General features: G+C 37.3%; 1 protein-coding gene across 2 annotated transcripts in view; it reads right to left on the reverse strand.

The window, feature by feature from the left end:
- COL8A1 (collagen type VIII alpha 1 chain) overlaps nt 1-18,121 on the reverse strand; it is a 159,686-nt gene that overhangs the window by 106,794 nt on the left and 34,771 nt on the right. Inside the window, exon 2 of one of the 2 annotated variants that reach the window (XM_028494043.2) lies at nt 14,333-14,387. The exons of the other annotated variant lie outside the window; for it this stretch is intronic. The gene's annotated coding sequence lies outside the window, so the exon portion shown is untranslated. The remainder of the gene's footprint in view (nt 1-14,332; nt 14,388-18,121) is intronic. 2 annotated transcript variants of the gene reach the window in all.

Raw genomic sequence — 18,121 nt, forward strand, 5'->3', positions numbered from 1 at the left:
GCCTCTCCCGTTGCGGAGCACAGGCTCCGGACGCGCAGGCTCAGTGGCCATGGCTCACGGGCCCAGCCGCTCTGCGGCATGTGGGATCCTCCCAGACTGGGGCACGAACCCATGTCCCCTGCATTGGCAGGCGGACTCTCAACCACTGCGCCACCAGGGAAGCCCTGGAGGTTTTAAACAGTTATGAAAGACGCTTATGTATTGTGCCTACTAATAGCTCTTCCCACATCTAAATAAAGCAAAAAAGAATTTCCGTTTTCAATGAATGGTCTATCAATCTTAGTATATGAAGTAAGGTTAAATTTATATTTTCTCTCCTATGATTTTATTCTCCTTTTTCCGACCAGGAATATTTATTTATTTAACAAATATTTTATGATAGCCTACAATATGCTAGGCTCAGGGCTTAGTATGATTTTGGTAAATATGGAGAGGAGCAACGGATAAACTTTGTCTTCTAGAATCCAGAGTCTCATTGGGGAGAAAGACACGTGAAAGAATAATTAAAATATGATAAGCAGTATAATAGAGGTATGAAAAGTTCTATGAAAGTACAAAGGAGAAAACAAATAATTTAAAAAGCTAGTACTTTTTCTCTCTGGACTTTTTCTGGAAAATTCATCCTTCATTCAGAAGATAACAATTCTCCTTTCTTTCTGCACTTAGAAGCGTATTTCACAAAACTTAACGTCAGAAAGTTCTTCCTCTGTAGCCTGAGTCCCTGGTAGAAGGGAGAGTGGGAGGGGAACTGGTGCTGACTGAGTGGTAACCACGGCCAGCAGGAGGTAGTTAGTATTTTTCTCATTTTCGAGATTTTATTCACCATTGAATTTCTGGTGTAATAGGTGCTCAATGAATAGTGTTAAATAAGTGAAAGAGGAAACAGCATCAGAGAGGTTAAGTGGCATGCCTGAAATCACAAAGCTGATAAGTTCTTATACGTTCTGTGGCCTCTACACAACTCTAAGCCACTTAAACCTTTTCCAATGATTTCAGAGTGGATGGAGATGGAGAATATCAGATTATATTTCTTTGTATTAAGGGTCTTCCTACACTTGGAGGTCAAATCCAATAGCTTCCCTTTCTTGTTGCATAGCCACTGCATCAATGCTAATGGTGAAAAGAGCTGGCTCTGGAGTCCAGCTCTTTGGGTTCAAATCCCAGCTCCTCTGCTTGCTAGCTACTTAACAAACGGTAGTCTTCCCATCGATGAAATGAGAACAATAATGTTTCTCTCATAGAGCTGCCGTACTGATGAAAGGAGATAACCAACATAACGTGCTTAGTGTGGAGCCTGCATATAGAAGCCCTTCATACACATGGGCTAATATCTGTCTCAAGGGTCAAAATATCCTTGAGAGGCAGTGACAGTCTCCCTTAGTGACTTGTTTCAGAGACCCAACCAGGAAATTCTTCTTTGCATCTAACCCAAAGCGCCACTTTCTGCTGTAATTGAAGGCCATTTCCTTGGGTTCTAGTCTCTGAGGAAATTCAGAGCAGCTGGTCTTTCATATTCTTGATGACTTTTATTAAGCCAGCCACACCTTAGAGTTTTTGTTTCTAGACTAAATACACCCCCCAGTCAGAAAGTCTTTCTACATAAATCTTTTTTTTTTCCTCCATCTAATATTTCAGTCTTCTTTGGACCCTTAAGGAACAAGGCCATTGGTGTAAAAATTTTGCAGATGGAAAATATAAGAGATTTTTCTTTGAAAATAGAGTCTACAGTTGCTGACCTAGAGTTACTGGAAACTCTCAGCCAGGGATATGTGATGAAACAGTTGCTAATGAAATAACTCAGGGATGAAAATTTCCCTGGATATTAAAAATACACCCCAATCCATGTTTATGTATATTTTATCCACAGTAATTCATCTTGTAAATGTGTAATGCGTTGGCCTATTTTTCTTACTGTGTCAAATAGAGATTCTGACTTGGCCATTGCCATGCCAGAAACAGACTGAACCTTTTCTACAAATATAAACCAATTTGCAAAAAGAATAGAATAATTCTGGAAAGACCTGTTGAGATAATTTATCTCATGTCTCGTGACCATACACCAAGTTAGTGGGAGTGAAGTATTCTGACTTCAAGCCTTTTTATTTGATATCAAGAGCTGCCTTTTATGTTGATTTCAATAAACAAATAGGCTACTATTGATATATGAAATGAAATTGCCTAATAATGACCTGAAACTATGTCATAGAAAGACAGAGGAAGACTTTCCGTAATGTTTTGAACAAATATAATTTTCCCATTTTCTGGGGTTATAAAGAGCAGATAGTAATAAAATCCTACAAAGAATATAGGTGGGAAGGTTGCTCTCTCATTCTCCTTTTCTTTGTTATTATACAAATGTCACTTCCTATATGTGCAGCTTCTATCTGGATTGAACACAGAAAAGGGCAGTTGGTAGTAATATTATTTCATATTCTTAAACTGATCTCCCTTGGCTTTTACAGTTACCTAATGTCTGTTTTTAAGCACGTTTTAGACTTAGAAGATTGCAACCTTGGCTCAGAAAGGAGCAGTCTTATTCCTCAGGCTATTTTCTTAAGCTCTGAAAGCTTTAGTGAAATAATGCATTATTATGTCACATATGGTGCTCATCTCAGATGACTGCTAGAAGCTGCTGAGTTCTATATCCGTAAGAGATATCCATATGTGGTTAGAGTGAGTTTGTGTGTCAACATTTATATGGAGAATGATTTCCTGTGCTTTTCATCCCTCAGTATTTGGAACACTTTATTTGTAGTGGGAGAAAGAAAAATCTAAACATATCTTTAAGTATAGGACACTCAAGTGAGTCCTAAGGAGCTGGTTTTTGAATAAATTATCCTGTGTTTCCTAATGTGAAAAACACTCTCCAGTGGATTTTTGTTATTAAAATGTTCTCTTTCCCAATGAGTTCTCCTCAAAATTATAATTACTAGTAACTGTTCTGATGGAGAATTTGAACAGTTCTGCCACTTTTTTTTTAATATATAGATTTATTTTATTTATTTACTTTTTGGCTGCGTTGGGTCTTCGTAGCTGCGCACAGTCTTTCTCTAGTTGCAGCGAGCAGGGGCTACTCTTCGTTGTGGTGCGCAGGCTTCTCATTGCGGTGGCTTCTCTTGTTGTGGAGCACAGGCTCTAGGCGCACTGGCTTCAGTAGTTGCAGCACACGGGCTTCAGTAGTTGTGGCTCGCGGGCTCTAGAGCGCAGGCTCATTAGTTGTGGCACACGGACTTATTTGCTCTGCGGCATGTGGGATCTTCCCGGACTAGGGCTCAAACCCGTGTCCCCTGCATTGGCAGTCACATTCTTAGCCACTGCACCACCAGGGAAGGCCATGCCACGTTATTTTTAAGCACACAAAGGGAGGAGTGAAAATAGTCTTGAGAGGCAATCTAGTTGCAACAACAACAACAACAAACACCCAGAACAATGGATATCTAGTTTACTATATGAGAGAACTTCTGGATACTCAATGTTCTGACTTTACCTGTTCTCAAATCTTATATTCTAGATGAGCGTAGTGCTGGTAACATATCCTTCTATTGCAAAAGTGTAAAATGACTCCTCTTCCGTATTTACCATTGTCTTCCCTTTCTTAAAAGTCTCCTCTAGGCCAATAAGAAAAATTTCATTACAGGCACTTATGTTACATGATGTATCGAGTCCAAGTCATAATAGCAAAACAATGGTTGAGCAACAACCCAGCAGTTGTTTGAGAATATCACTGGCCAGTGACTCAGTTCCCAACATTTCAGACAAATTGTTTTGGGAATTGTATGGCCTCAAGGAGAGAAAGGCAAACTTTTTCACCCACATGTGTGGGGAAGCCAGGAAGGTAGTAATTTGTTCCCCGGTATAAAGGTGTTCCACCCACTCCTACCCACAAGTGGGAGTGAGCAATGGGGCTTTTGGCCTGAAGGGTGGAGCCACACTTGTCCCCCTCATTTCCTTGTAAGGATGTTGGGGAGACCAATGAGATCATGTCTGTGAAGTAGATTGCCTGGAATGTGCTCGTGTTGTCCAATGTAAATTATGCCAATAAGAATTTTTTTTTTTTAATTTCCCATTTCTTTTCTCACAACTCTGACAAACCATTGGCAACCTGTGCAGATTTTCCCCTGTCCTTAAGTTCAAGTCCCTCTGCTAAAACACCCTGGGTAATTCACTTTTGGTCTGTGTGTAAGTGGCCAAATCTTAGCTCTTTGTCCTGAAGAACCTTCCCATAGACAGCTAGATCTGTTCTGAGTGAGGAACTGTACAGAAAAGTACAAAGGAAGACTTGTAGTCGGCCATATTGTCTAGAAAATTTATCAAAAAATCACATAATATTGAGTTCTCTAGACCTTGCCTGAGGTGGTATTCAGAAATCCTCTATTCAAAACTGCTTCTTTAGACTCCTTGTATATTTTCATGTGATATAAGATGTTCTGCATGAGGAAGCTATCTGATTACATGCTTTTAAGACAGCCAGAAAGACCTTTGACCATCATGTATTAATTTATTTCCTTTTGGTACTCTCGCTCTAAAACATAAAACCAATTTAAAACCAGTGGTTTCAATGGAAATTTTCCTAAAGTCCATTTTTATTTTCTGATGTTATCAGGGAATCACTGGTGAATATTCAAATAGCTGTGATATCCTGCTTTTAAGAAATGTAGCAGCTAACAAAAGAGAGAAAGAGGAAGAAAGATTTGAGGATTGGTTTTAGAACATTACTATCAATTTAGCTATATTTACATGGATTTTGGATCTATTTTTTTAGCACTTGTCCCATCAGATTATTACTCTTAAAACAGTAATTTCTTGATGTCTATTCTCTAAATTCCTTTGCACATACTTGATAAGCTAATGTTTTAAATGCTATTGTAAATGATGTCTTTTTAAAAGTTTCATTTTCTATTTGTTTAATGTTTACATATAGAAGTTAATTGCTTTTTGGATATTGGACCTTGTATCCAACGGGCTTGATATATGCATTTATTAATTCTAATAATGAATAACAAAAATTATATTTTTCCCTTTCCTATTCTTATGCCTTTTATTTCTGTTTCTTGTCTTGTGCATTGACTGGGACCTCCAGTATAATTAGAACAAAAATGGTGATAGTGGGCATCCTTGCCTTGTTCCAAAAGTCACAAGTAAGGAAAATGTTTGTTGTAGGACTTCTGTAAGTACACTATCAGATTTAAAAAGTCCCCTTGGTTTGCTAAGTATTTTTATTATCAATGGGTGTTGAATTTTATCAAATGCTTTTTGAAACTATTACATTTATTATGTGATTTTCTTTTTTTCTGTAAATGTGGTGAATTCATTGATTGATTTTTGAATCATAAACCATCCTTGCATTCCTGAAAAAAGTCCACTTGGTCATGCTAAGGTTGTTTATGATTTTTGCATCTATGTGTCTATTTTTTTTTTGTAATTCCTTGTAAGGTTCTGCTGGGCTGTTAAATAATAGAAAAGTGTCTCTTGTCCCTTTTTTCTACTGTCTGGAAGTATTTGTTTTAGATTAATGTTATTTATTCTTTAAATTCTGAGATAATTCACTGGTGAAACTATCTGGAAAGTAGAGTTTTCTTTGTGGGAAGGTTTATAAAAATAGGTTTAATTTCTTTCATAATATCAGACAATTCAGGTTTTCTATTTTTTTGGTGTCAGTCTGGTAATAATTTCATATAAATAGTCATATTTACTGGCATAAAGTGTTTCATAATATCTTTTAATAATCTTTTAAATGTTAGCTGATAGTTTACAATGCTATTTCTACAACCAGTAATAATGCCAAATACAATGATCAGTTCTTGAAGTTTGCCAAGCCATTTCCTATTATCACAAAAATTTACGTAATTAAATGAGGTGAAATAATACTGACATGAATCGCACACTTTTTTATCTCTGTGACATCAAATGTTTACATTAATATGAAAGTACTTCTTCAGCCACATGGGGAATCAAATGCTAGTTATACTTGTTTTTGGAGACTTGTGGCTTGTATAACCTGAGGCATGCCAATAGCTCATAAATATCACCTTTCAGTTGCCTTTTGTTCTTGAGATTATTCCAGGGATGTGTTGGTAAATGCATAGATTCCCTAAATGAAAAGTGTGATGTTCAGTGGGGATGATAAGGAAAGTTTTCAACTAAAATATTTCTGATGTCAGTTATTTCAACTTCAAGCAGCATAGACTAGTAATTCTGTCACAAAATTAAGCATGTTTAGCTTCATTAGTTACTGACTGGGTGACTTGGGTGAGTAACCTAAGTATCTTGTAGTACTCTTTTCCAGGATATGAAGTGGAGTTAACATGATTTTCCCTTTGTGTATCATTGATGCTTATAGCAAATAATGAAATATTGTATGTAGTGCCTTATGCTCCAGGGAACATCCAGAAAGAAGGACTTAGCCTATGAAGCTGATGGAAGCAGTTCTGATCTTTGATACTTTTTCTCTGGGCCAAAACTAAAGCAGGAAAGGTAGCAATGGAAAGAGATCTCTGAGGAACTTCAAAATGTCAGTTGACCATGGCTATAGCTCTCTATGCCATTGTGAAGCATCAAATGGAACTGTTCCAGAAACTGATGGTGGAAGCACACTCTTCCTTAGACTGTGAATGGAATGATAAAATCAGAAAGAATAACCAAACAAAAAGACATTTCTCTAATTATTCCTAGACTGCCTTTGTAAGAAAGTGAATTTCGAGCTGGCAGGGACTGTAGAGGTCATTGAGTCTGGTGCCCTAACATTCCCCTAAAAAAAAAAAACAAATGAGCCCTCAAAGATTAAGTGACACCTATAGTAGAGAAACTAATGCTACAGATGTGTCTTGCTTTAAGGAAAACCAGATTCCAAAATTCAAAATGTGAAAACAGGTAAACTAAAGGGTCATTATTACTTTACAAAGGACTTTTATTATTCAGTAAGTAACCCGCTGAGCATTTATTAAGCAGCAAATTCCCAGTGAATTCAAGAAGTGATTTAACTTGCAAACACTTGGTTTTCATGCAGTTTCAGCAACACATTTGTTGAGGGAAGCAAGGTACGCTAATATTCTTTCTGTGACTGGCCAGTGTGAGCTCAGTCATTTACCTGGGTGTTTGCCAGGGCACACATGACTAGGGACAATTTATGGCATTTTCCCAGGTGGTGAGGTATGTGGATGTTGTTGCTTTTACTGAACAAAATGTGGAGCCTGTGCTGTACAAGCCAGAATAGAGAGGGTGGTCCATGAGCTAGGGCTGGAGGGCCTTTCAAGTCTGAGGCATTGGCAGGATATTGCTTTCCTTCTTGTCAGCCACACCTTCAAGACTTTTTTAAAGGATACAGTACATTTTATCACAAAGGTACATTAAAAATGGAACAGAAGCTGGGTGGAGTAGCAATACCACAGTTGAAAACCTTCACCTCCAAGTTGACAGGGTGGAGTGAGTAAGGCACCCCTTGCCAAGCCTGTTTATCTTGGCTCACAGCACCAGCAGGGGAGTGTGAGGGCCCCTTCTGGCCACTAAACTGAAGTGTTCTTCTTTTGCCTCAACTCCCTCCATTCCCAAGGGATTTCCTGTCAACAGTCTCAACAAAGGGTTTTGATAGAAAAAAGGAAGGGTTATGTGGGTTCATTACCTTTAAAGCATCCATTCATGAAAAAAAGCAAGTGATCATGAAAAGAGATAGAATTAAGGATAGATTTTTTTACTGTGCTTCAAGATATTGTGCCTTGAGACTTTTCCATAAAACTATGAAATCATTAGGCTAGGTTATGGTTAGATACACTCTCTTAGAGATGCCTGTGCAAAAAGCCTCATGGAAATTTGAAATATAACAATAATAATTAACATACATCGAGGGCTGTTCTAAATGCTCTCTCTATATTAATTCATTTAGTCTTTATAACACCCTATGTGGTAGGCACTATCATCATCATCATCATCATCATCATCATCCCTATTGTCCAGACGTGGAAGGTGAGGTACACAGAGGTTAAAAAGCTTGCCCAGAGTTGCACACTTAGTAGTTAGTGGTGGAGGCTGGATTCAAACTCAACCAATCTGACTGGGAATCTCAACACCTATGCTCTGCTACTTCTTTAAAATTGAACATAAAAGATTTTAAAAGAAATACCTGAAAATCAACAGTTGTCTCAGAATCAGAATAGGAGTGAAACAAAGGCAGGAAAATAAAATTATAATGAAAAACAAAAAAAAATGTTTCTCCTCAAGTAGTGTTGTATAAAATTTACTTTCATGTAAATTTTAAGGACAAATAATAGAGAAACTGTTTAATTTAATGAAAAATAAACTCAAGTTATTTATACCAAAGGCAAAAAATTGTTTTTAAAACTGTTATAAAGAAATATAAAATGATTTAGGCAAATTCATGGGTGGTGGTAGTCTCATAATAGATTTTGAAGGCAACGAGGGTATCTCTAATATCTGAATCTGAAAATTCACTCAGCCATTTTTTTCACTAGAAAATTCAAGGAATTTTACTCTTTAATCAAGGAGGGCCACCAAGCCCTTCTCCCTCAATTTTTGGTGTCATAGTATGTGATACTAAACTATGTGTTGCCCATTAAATAACCACATGTAGTAATTTTGATGGACTTATGACTTTGTACCATTTTTCACTACAAAGGGTTTCTTAAATGTTAAAAGAAAAAAAAGTCCACCAGAAATGGAAGCGTCAACAGAAGTGAAAGTTTGATAATTCAAAGAAGTGAATCTGTTTCTTACTTGTAAAGCACTACCTTAATAAGATATCTAGCTACAAAAATCCCCCAATTTATTTATTTCAGCATCAAAATTGATTTCTGGGAAGGTTGGCTGACTAAGCAGATGGAGGAAGCATATCTTCTAACTCGAAATATGTAGTAATGCCAGCTATAATATAAATTTAAAAATATTAGCTACAAAGCTAAGTTCAAAAGCCAGAAAGGGAAATCTTTTAAGTAGCAGGAAATAGAGGGAACTTAAATCATTGTAATGAGTGGTGGTTGATGCCATGCGGGCCAAGGGTATTAGCATGGATATATGCTTTAGAAGCTAATGTCTAAAGCACTTTGTACAATGGGGAAATATATTTGGGAATAGCCTGTCTAATTCATACAAGGAGGTAGAAGTCCAGGGGCAGGCTTGGGATATAGCATGGGGATATGGCTTGGAAACCGATCATCTTCCCTGGCCATGGTGGAAATTGGAAGTCCAAATCCAGGCTTCTTGTGGGACCTGAGTTTGAATAACCCAAGTAGTGCAGAAACACAAGTAGAGTCTAACCCAAGAGATGGGTTAAACAAAACCTAGATAAACTGAAGGCATAAGGAAAGCACTCAGAATGAAGACCAGAGAGATAAAGAGATGGAAAATATCAGAGAAGTTAAGAAAACATGAAAGATAGGAAAGAGTAGTTCCAATATACATCTAATGGAAGTATAAAAATCTTCCCTATAAATCAAAGTAATAGTTATTTTTAATATAAAAGAAGAAGCAATGTCACCTACATATAAGAAATTTAGATATTGAAGCTAATTATTAGAAAAATGAAAATCAAAACTACAATGAGGTACCACCTCACACTGGTCAGAAAGGCCATCATTAAAAAGTCTACAAAGAACATATGCTGGAGAGGGTGTGGAGAAAAGGGAACCCTCCTACACTGTTGGTGGGAATGTAAATTGGTACAGCCACTGAGGAAAACAGTATGGAGCGTCCTTAAAAAACTAAAAATACACTTGCCATATGATCCAGCAATCCCACTCCTGGGCATATACCAAGAGAAAACTCTAATTTGAAAAGATACATGCACCCCTATGTTCATCGCAGCACTATTTACAATAGCCAAGATCTGGAAGCAACCTAAATGTCCATTGACAGATGAATGGATAAAGAAGATGTGGTATGTATATACAATGGAATACTATTCAGCCATAAGAAAGAATGAAATAACGCCATTTGCAGTAACATGGATGGACCTAGAGATTATCATATGAAGTGAAGTAAGTCAGAAAGAGAAAGACAAATACCATATGATAATACTTACGTGTGGAATCTAAACTATGACACAAATGAACTTATTTACGAAACAGAAACAGACTCACAGACAAAGAAAAAAAATTTATGGTTACCAAAGGGGAGAAGGAGTGGGGGGGATAAATTAAGAGTTTGGGGTTAGCAGATACAAACTACTATATATAAAATAGATGAACAACAAGGTCGTACTGTATAGCACAGGGAACTACATTAATATCCTGTAATAAGCCATAATGGAAAAGAATACGAAAAAGAATATATATATGTATAACTTAGTCACTTTGCTGTACACCTGCAATGAACACAACATTGTAAATCAACTATGCTTCAATTAAAAAAAAAGAAATTTAAATATTGAAATAGAGAATAGGTTTTCTACCTTTCTTTTCAATAGCTCTTCTGGAAATGTGGAAGTTTAATTAATTTTTCCTGCTCTGAGCTGTGGAGACTCCCTATGGATTAGTTTTCTGACTGCCTCTGTGGAGCCCTTCAGGTATCAACAGTTCCAGATTACTTGTGTCTTTTCTCTTTAAAAGATCTCAGGCTCTAAAGTGGATAACTCCATATAATTCAATTAGGATGTTCTATAGAGAAGACAATCAAATGAATAGCCGAAGTTCCCAAAGTCCTGCTTTTTACTTTTGTAGCAGATTTGGGAGAGATGGTCTAGATAATTGAGTACTTACTCCTCTTAAAACTTGGTGTACATAATCAAGTTTTAACTTTTCTACTTTAAAACATCCTCTCATCAAAGAAATTAAAAAATGTTTCTGAGCTGTAAAGCATCTGAAGAATTGTCTTTTCTATAATACTCTCAAAGAAGGTTTTGATATCACATACATCTTAATTATTACCTTTACTTTTTCATATTTAAAAAATAATTTTACTCCTATTCCTTTAAAATCATCTTCCCTCCCCCGATTCATCCTCCATATTCTTTTTTATTTTTTCATTTTTCTTTTTTTTAGTTTTTTATTTTATATTGGAGTATAGTTGATTAACAATGTTCTGTTAGTTTCAGGGGTTCAGCGAAGTGATTCAGTTATACATATACATGTATCTATTCTTTTCCAAATTCTTTTCCCATTTAGGTTATTACACAGTATTGAGCAGAGTTCCTTGTGCTATGCAGTAGGTCCTTGTTGGTTATCTATTTTAAATATATTAATACATGCTCCATATTCTTTAAAATGTTTTTCCTCAAGGATTTTGGTTGCAGATTTGTAGAGAATTGATAAAAAGGAATTACACGTTTTAAACACTCCCTCCCCACCAGTCACACAGACTCAGACACACAGACACAGACACACAGACACACACACACACACACACCAGGAGAGACTGGGTGTGCCACACTGAGAAGTAAAGAGGCAAACAATCCAGCAACTCCAGAGGCATTGAAAAGAGGGTATCTTCTTCACTGATAGATTTAACAGTCCCTTGCTTTCTCTCCAAAAGCTGGTTCCAGGTGGGTTTACCCATAAGCATGGGACAACAGGATGACTAAATTTGACTAACATTAGGCTAACTTTATATGAATGAAAGAATCGTAAATGTGTAGTTCCATTCAACGCATTTCAGGCAATCATACCTGACATGCAACAAGATATATGACGATTATTACTCAAATTCCTCTTTGGTTCAAAACCTTCCTAAAATGGTTATGACTTAAAAATATATATATTTTTAGGTAACTACTGCTAATGTCAGAGTGGTAGTACCTTGGCTTTTTAAAAACCTCATTTGGAAAATAACCTCTTCAGCTGAAATATAAAACATGTGTATATTTCAGACCGAGGAAAAAAATGCTAAGCCTGATATAAATATGTGAAATATAAGCCATCTCTTTTTTGGATCCTAGAGGTGGTGTATTGTTTTTGAGTCAGAAATTGTATAGCAGTTTGGTAAGTTCAAGAAAAAGACTCTGGAAAACTTTTTTTCCTTTGGAATGAAGTGAAAGAATTAGCTGCAAAAATTTCATTATTACCTATATGTCTGTAAAGCTTTTTTGTTTGTTTGTTTGTTTGTTTCCCCAAAGAGCTGGCTGGTATCACACCATAGCAATTCCCCTTTTATTTTCACTTCTATGAATAGAAATTAGAATTGAAATCTAACTTTCTGTTTCTTTTCTAGTAGGTTCTGGCTGTCTCTAGAATTCTTTTTACTATAAAACATACTTTTTTTCTATCTATCTCCCAGCACTTCTAATTTTATCTTTCCTATTTTTCTTAAAGATATGGAGGTTGACTTATGTGGTTACTGTTTGGGGTATGAGAGTGGAAGCTCATTTCTAGTGCTACAAAGACATTTCATTAATTTGTTCAACATTTATTGAATATCTACCATGTGCTAGGCTTAATATATCTGAGCCTTAGTTGTTCCATCTGGAGTCTTCAACCCTAAGATTTGCTGATCCTAAGCAAAAAGCAACCTTCCCAATTATTTAATATTGTGCCATTCCAACTTACCTACAAAGACATGAAAAATGTACTTTTTAATGCCTCTATGCATTTGTAGGCCCTACTTCTGCCTGGAATGACCATCTTTCCTTCTTCATCTATCTGATGACTCCTCATCCTTTAAAATTCAACTCAAATGATAGCCCAGCCTCCTTAGTCTGTTTTAGATCGTATCTCCTGTGCTCCCACTGCCCCTGTGCCTTTCTCTTTCACAACATTTGTCATGTTTTACTATAAAATTCTATGGTGGATAAACTTTAAGATGGCCCCCAATTATCCCTGCCTCCATCCTGTTAGCAGATTCTCACTGTTGCTTTTTTGACTTACACACTTTGATAAAAGAAGCAACCATGGGGCTTCCCTGGTGGCGCAGTGGTTGCGCGTCCGCCTGCCGATGCAGGGGAACCGGGTTCGCGCCACGGTCTGGGAGGATCCCACATGCCGCGGAGCTGCTGGGCCCGTGAGCCATGGCCGCTGGGCCTGCGCTCCGGAGCCTGTCCTCCGCAACGGGAGAGGCCGCAGCAGAGGGAGGCCCGCATACCACAAAAAAAAAAAAAAAAAAAGAAGCAACCATGTTGGGGAGGTCCACATGGCAAGGTATTGAGGATGGCCTTCAGACAAAAGCCAGCAAGACACTGAGGACCTCAGTCTGACAGACCACAAGGAACTAAATCCTGCCAACAACCACATGGGCTTGAAAACATATCCTTCTCCAGTTGAGCTTTCAGATAAGACCTCAGCTCTGACTGATGCCTTGATTGAAACTTTGTAAGAGACCCTGAAGCAGAGGATCCAGCTAAAATACTCAATTTCTGACCCACTGAAGTTGTGAGATAATACATGTAAATTTGTTAAGCTACTAAGTGTGTAAGTTACTTTTTACACAAAAATTTACTTATCAATTTATTTACTTTACTCTCCCATTGGATTATAAGATTCTTCAGACTGAACGCCCTGTCTTTTTCACTTTTGAATCATCGAAACCTAACACTACACCTGGCAAAGAATAGCTAGTTAAATATTTTTTGAACAGTGTAGTAGTGAAGCAGGCTCATGTCGGCTTTCCACTACTAACTTTGCGATCTACATTTCATTCAAGTTCGAGACTCACGTTTTCTATGTGAAAAATTAGAGGGTCAGACTTAATATAACTCAATTCAACTCAAGCAGTTTCCATATCTCAGTTTTTCTCTTTAAAAGTAAGTGTCAATGATATGTGTGAGACCATATTATATTTTAGTAGATGACTTGATCTTCAGTGGATTTTTATATTCTGGTATATTTTTAACTGTGATGTGCAAAAAGTAATTATAGCAAGAATGGTGTATCTTTGACTTTTAGAAATGAAGACTCTCGTTAAGAAAAATCCTAAAGGATTAAATAGTGAGAACACAAAAACTGGATGAACCCATGAAAAATTGAAATCAGTTTTATAAAGGGCATTTGATGAAATGTAGCATGACATTTAGCAGCTTTCTTAATTAAGTGGACTAAAAAACAGATAACACAATTTTAGACAGGAATTGCTTTTTCCATGCTGACAGGAAACCTTTGTTTTGTTTTAGCCAGATGCTCTAAAAAAATGCTATTTATAATAGCTTTGCCAAAGTGAAAAAAAAGGTCTACAAATTCTCATTCATTTCTATCTTTTAAAAAATTTGCTGTATTATCTTCTCAAATGTTTCTTTCTTTCACTGAGTGTTTAGCTGATAGGAAAATGATGATTCAGTTCTTCAAAGACTGATGGACAAGACATTTTTCATTTTCTAGGCCAGCACATATGGAGAAGATAATTCTTATTAAGCACATTAGATAATTCTTGATGAAATCAGTTAACTATCAGTTGGACCTACCTTTCCTTCCTCTCCACCCTCTTCCTTAAGTGTTATTTCTCCAAGTCCAGAAAACCTAGGCACGGATGATATTGAAATTTTGTTATTTAAAAGAAGAGTAGAAGATGAATACTTTCCTTTTACATAAGACTTGCACTCTTCATCTGTCCATCTATTTTTACTCTGTACAGACACCCCTTAAAACACTGATTGCAAGAAGGAATTAACATTCCTTGTGGTGTGTCAATACAATATTTTTATATCTCCCCTTAAGCACATCCTGTCCTATTATTTCCCACCGAAAAAAGGGATAAGAAACAATAATCAAATTCACTCTGAAGTACGGACAATAAATTAGAATTGAAGGGAGCCACACCAGACAGAGAAAAACTCTTTTTCCCAATATTAAACAATAGGTGGTCTTCTAAGGAAGGCTGTGTATCATCTCTATTTGAGGGAGTCTTTAAAAAAAGAAAAAAACATTTGTTTAGGTAGAATATTTTTGGAAGAAAAAGAAGATGAAGCTACCTGATAGTTCTTTTTTTCTCTACCATTCACAATACAAAAGTAGTTTAAAAATATTGAGGTATACTATTTTTTATTCTATATAAAGCCAGGAATAATAATTTACCAATAATGCCTCTTGCAATGACATGACATAGTTCCATGGCTCAGAACATAGAACCTGAAGGAATAGTTTAGGGCTCTCAGAGCTCATTTAGGTGATAGCATATTACAGCAATTAGAATTAGGGCTTTAGAACTAAAGAAATGAGGGTCTGGATTGAGGTTCTATCTTTGACTGGCCAAGCCACATGTTATGCAGATTACTTAACCTTCTAAATCTGTTTCTTCATCTACAAAATGCAGATTATAATTCCTTTTATATAGAGTTATTTTGAATACAAAATAAAATAGTAACATGGTAAATGCTCTCCATAGAACCTGGTACAGAATAGACAATAAATGGACAATACATTAGCCTGGCCTTAAACTGACAGATGAGGAAAATGAAGATTAGAGGTTAAGACCTCCCAAAGGATGTATGGTTAATTACAGAACTTCTGCTGGAAGAAAGGAAATTTCTTCCATAAACTGAAAGTTTTGTTTTACATCTATTCTTCAATTAAATTGCCATAGTATTTGTTTGAGAAAAGTAGATGTCCCTTATTACTGAGAGAGCAAGGAAAGTACAGAGAGGGAAACTGGTTTATATAATGATGGGAAACAAGTTTTAATGGAAAGTTGAAACCAACAAAATTAGATTAATCCACCCTTCTCAATAACTTTCCACATTGATCTGAATTTTGGTTCCCTGAATGCATATATTACAGAGGGATGCAACTAATGTGATAATTGAGGATCCAAAAACCTGGTGAAACTGTGAACGTGAAAGCAAAACCATATAGACCACCGACTTTTTCTGAGTTGTGGCAGAGAGAAAACTCTGTGTCAAGGCACACAATATGAATTGAATCTCAAGGAGGAGGATTCCTAAGCATCTGCGATTTGTGGCAAAATATATCTGTTTTGGGACTCTGGTGACATTAGGTTTCAGTAGCCAATGAGACATTTTGAAGCCCAAGATGCTTGCAGCAAACATAGATAAAAGACTGCCTCATTATCAAATGTTTCTGTTTTTAATTTCTCCCTAAGCATGTATTTAATTTTTTTTTTTTTAGCATATCCAATAATCTTTACTTCTTCTACCACTCCTAGTACAATAGTTTGTAGAAAAAAACTCAAAGGCATTTTGAACAAATAATAATGTGTGATGCCAATAAAATATTAATATGATCTTTGGCTGCCTTACTTATTAATAACAGTATGATATCTAATATCTAATATTATTATGTACTTATTATATGCAATATAATATGTTAAATTTTTTACAAGTGTTATTTCCTTTAATTGATAAACTTATCCCAAAATCTTTGTAGATAACCATTCTTTGAATCTCCACTTTAAACCCAGTCCATCCCAGGCCTAAGCCCATGGAATTTCTACATCATCACAATGACTCCCACGAAATAAGGTAAATGTGCTTCGGGTTTCATAATTGGTAACTGCAGATTAGGATAGTGCTAGAATTATTTCCTTAGCTTTAATGCAAATTTCTCTGTGTAATTCCCTTTTTTTTTTTTTTTTTTACAATAGTGTGTTAGTTTCTCCTTTACAACAAAGTGAATCAGTTATACATATACATATGTTCCCATATCTCTTCCCTCTTGTGTCTCCCTCCCTCCCACCCTCCCTATCCCACCCCTCTCATGGTCACAAAGCACAGAGGTGATCTCCCTGTGCTATGCGGCAGCTTCCCACTAGCTATCTAATTTACATTTGGTAGTGCATATATGTCCCTGCCACTCTCTCACTTCGTCACAGCTTACCCTTCCCCCTCCCCACGTCCTCAAGTCCATGCTCTAGTAGGTCTGTGTTTTATTCCCATCCTACCACTAATCTCTTCATGACATTTTTTTTCTTAGATTCCATATATATGTGTTAGCATACGGTATTTGTTTTTCTCCTTCTGACTTACTTCACTCTGTATGACAGACTCCAGGTCTATCCACCTCATTACAAATAACTCAGTTTCATTTCTTTTTATGGCTGAGTAATATTCCATTGTATATATGTGCCACATCTTCTTTATCCATTCATCTGTTGATGGACACTTAGGTTGCTTCCATGCCGTGACTGTCTTTAAATAAAAACCATTATTTCTCCTACTGGTTCCTTGGCTGCTGCTTCTGTTGTACAGATCTTCCTCAACTTACCATGGGGTTACGTCCCAGTAAACCCATGGTAAGTTGAAAATATCATAAATTGAAAATGCATTTAATACACCTGACGTGTCAAACATCACTGCTTAGCTTCACCTACATTCAGTGCACTCAGAACACCTAGGTTAGCCTATAGTTGGGCAAAATCATCTAATGCAAGGACTATTTTTTAATAAAGTGCTGACCATCTCGTGTAATTTATTGACTACTGTACTGACAAGCAGAGTGCTTGTCTGGGTCCGTGGTGGTTGCATCTATCCGCTGTCTCCTGGTGTGGTCGCGTGGCTGGTGGGGAGCTGGGGCTTTGCCACCCAGCATCAGGAGGAAGTGTCTTTCCCCATACGGTGGGCCCGAGGAAAGCTCAAAATTCAAAAGTCGAAGTAGTTTCTACTGAATGCGTATTGCTTTCGCATTACTGTAAAGTTAAAAAATCCTAAGTTGATTTTCTTACTCGTGAAAAGTATATTCAGTCACTCGGTAATACTGATTTCCGTTCAAGAACGCTATAGTCGAGTTGGAGAGAAAAGATGAACACACAGGAGGAGAGGCAAAGAATTTCCCCCTGAAAACTGGTTGGTATAGCGTGCTCTAGGATCTCAGAGGGAAAAGAATCAACAGAGGGTAGTCCTGGAGGGCTTTACGGAGGAGGTGGGAATTGAGCTTGTTCTTAGCGGATGGTTAGTATTGGAGCAGCTGGAGAGAACAGAGAGAGAGGGAAGGCGTTGAAGATGTGGAACAAGACGGATAAAGCGTGGAGGTGAGCAGAGAGCTGCGTGCTTGTCCCAGCCAATCCTGATGAACTCAAGTGATTAGTTCAGAACCGCTCCCGTGGGGGTGTCATCTCCATCCTCAAGGACCCCAGGAGTGGAGGCAGAGGACAGGTGGCGAGGAACGAGCGCAGCCCTGGGCCACGGGGAAGGTTCACCCACTGCACCCGGATGCCGAGGGGGAGGGGCTCCGAGGAGGGAGGGATGCTCAGGCGGGGACAGCGCTGCACAGATGCAGGGAATGGGGGGCGGGGCTGGGGG

This window comes from Physeter macrocephalus, chromosome 1 (genome assembly GCF_002837175.3).
Source record: "Physeter macrocephalus isolate SW-GA chromosome 1, ASM283717v5, whole genome shotgun sequence".
NCBI classification, from domain to species: Eukaryota; Metazoa; Chordata; class Mammalia; order Artiodactyla; family Physeteridae; genus Physeter; species Physeter macrocephalus.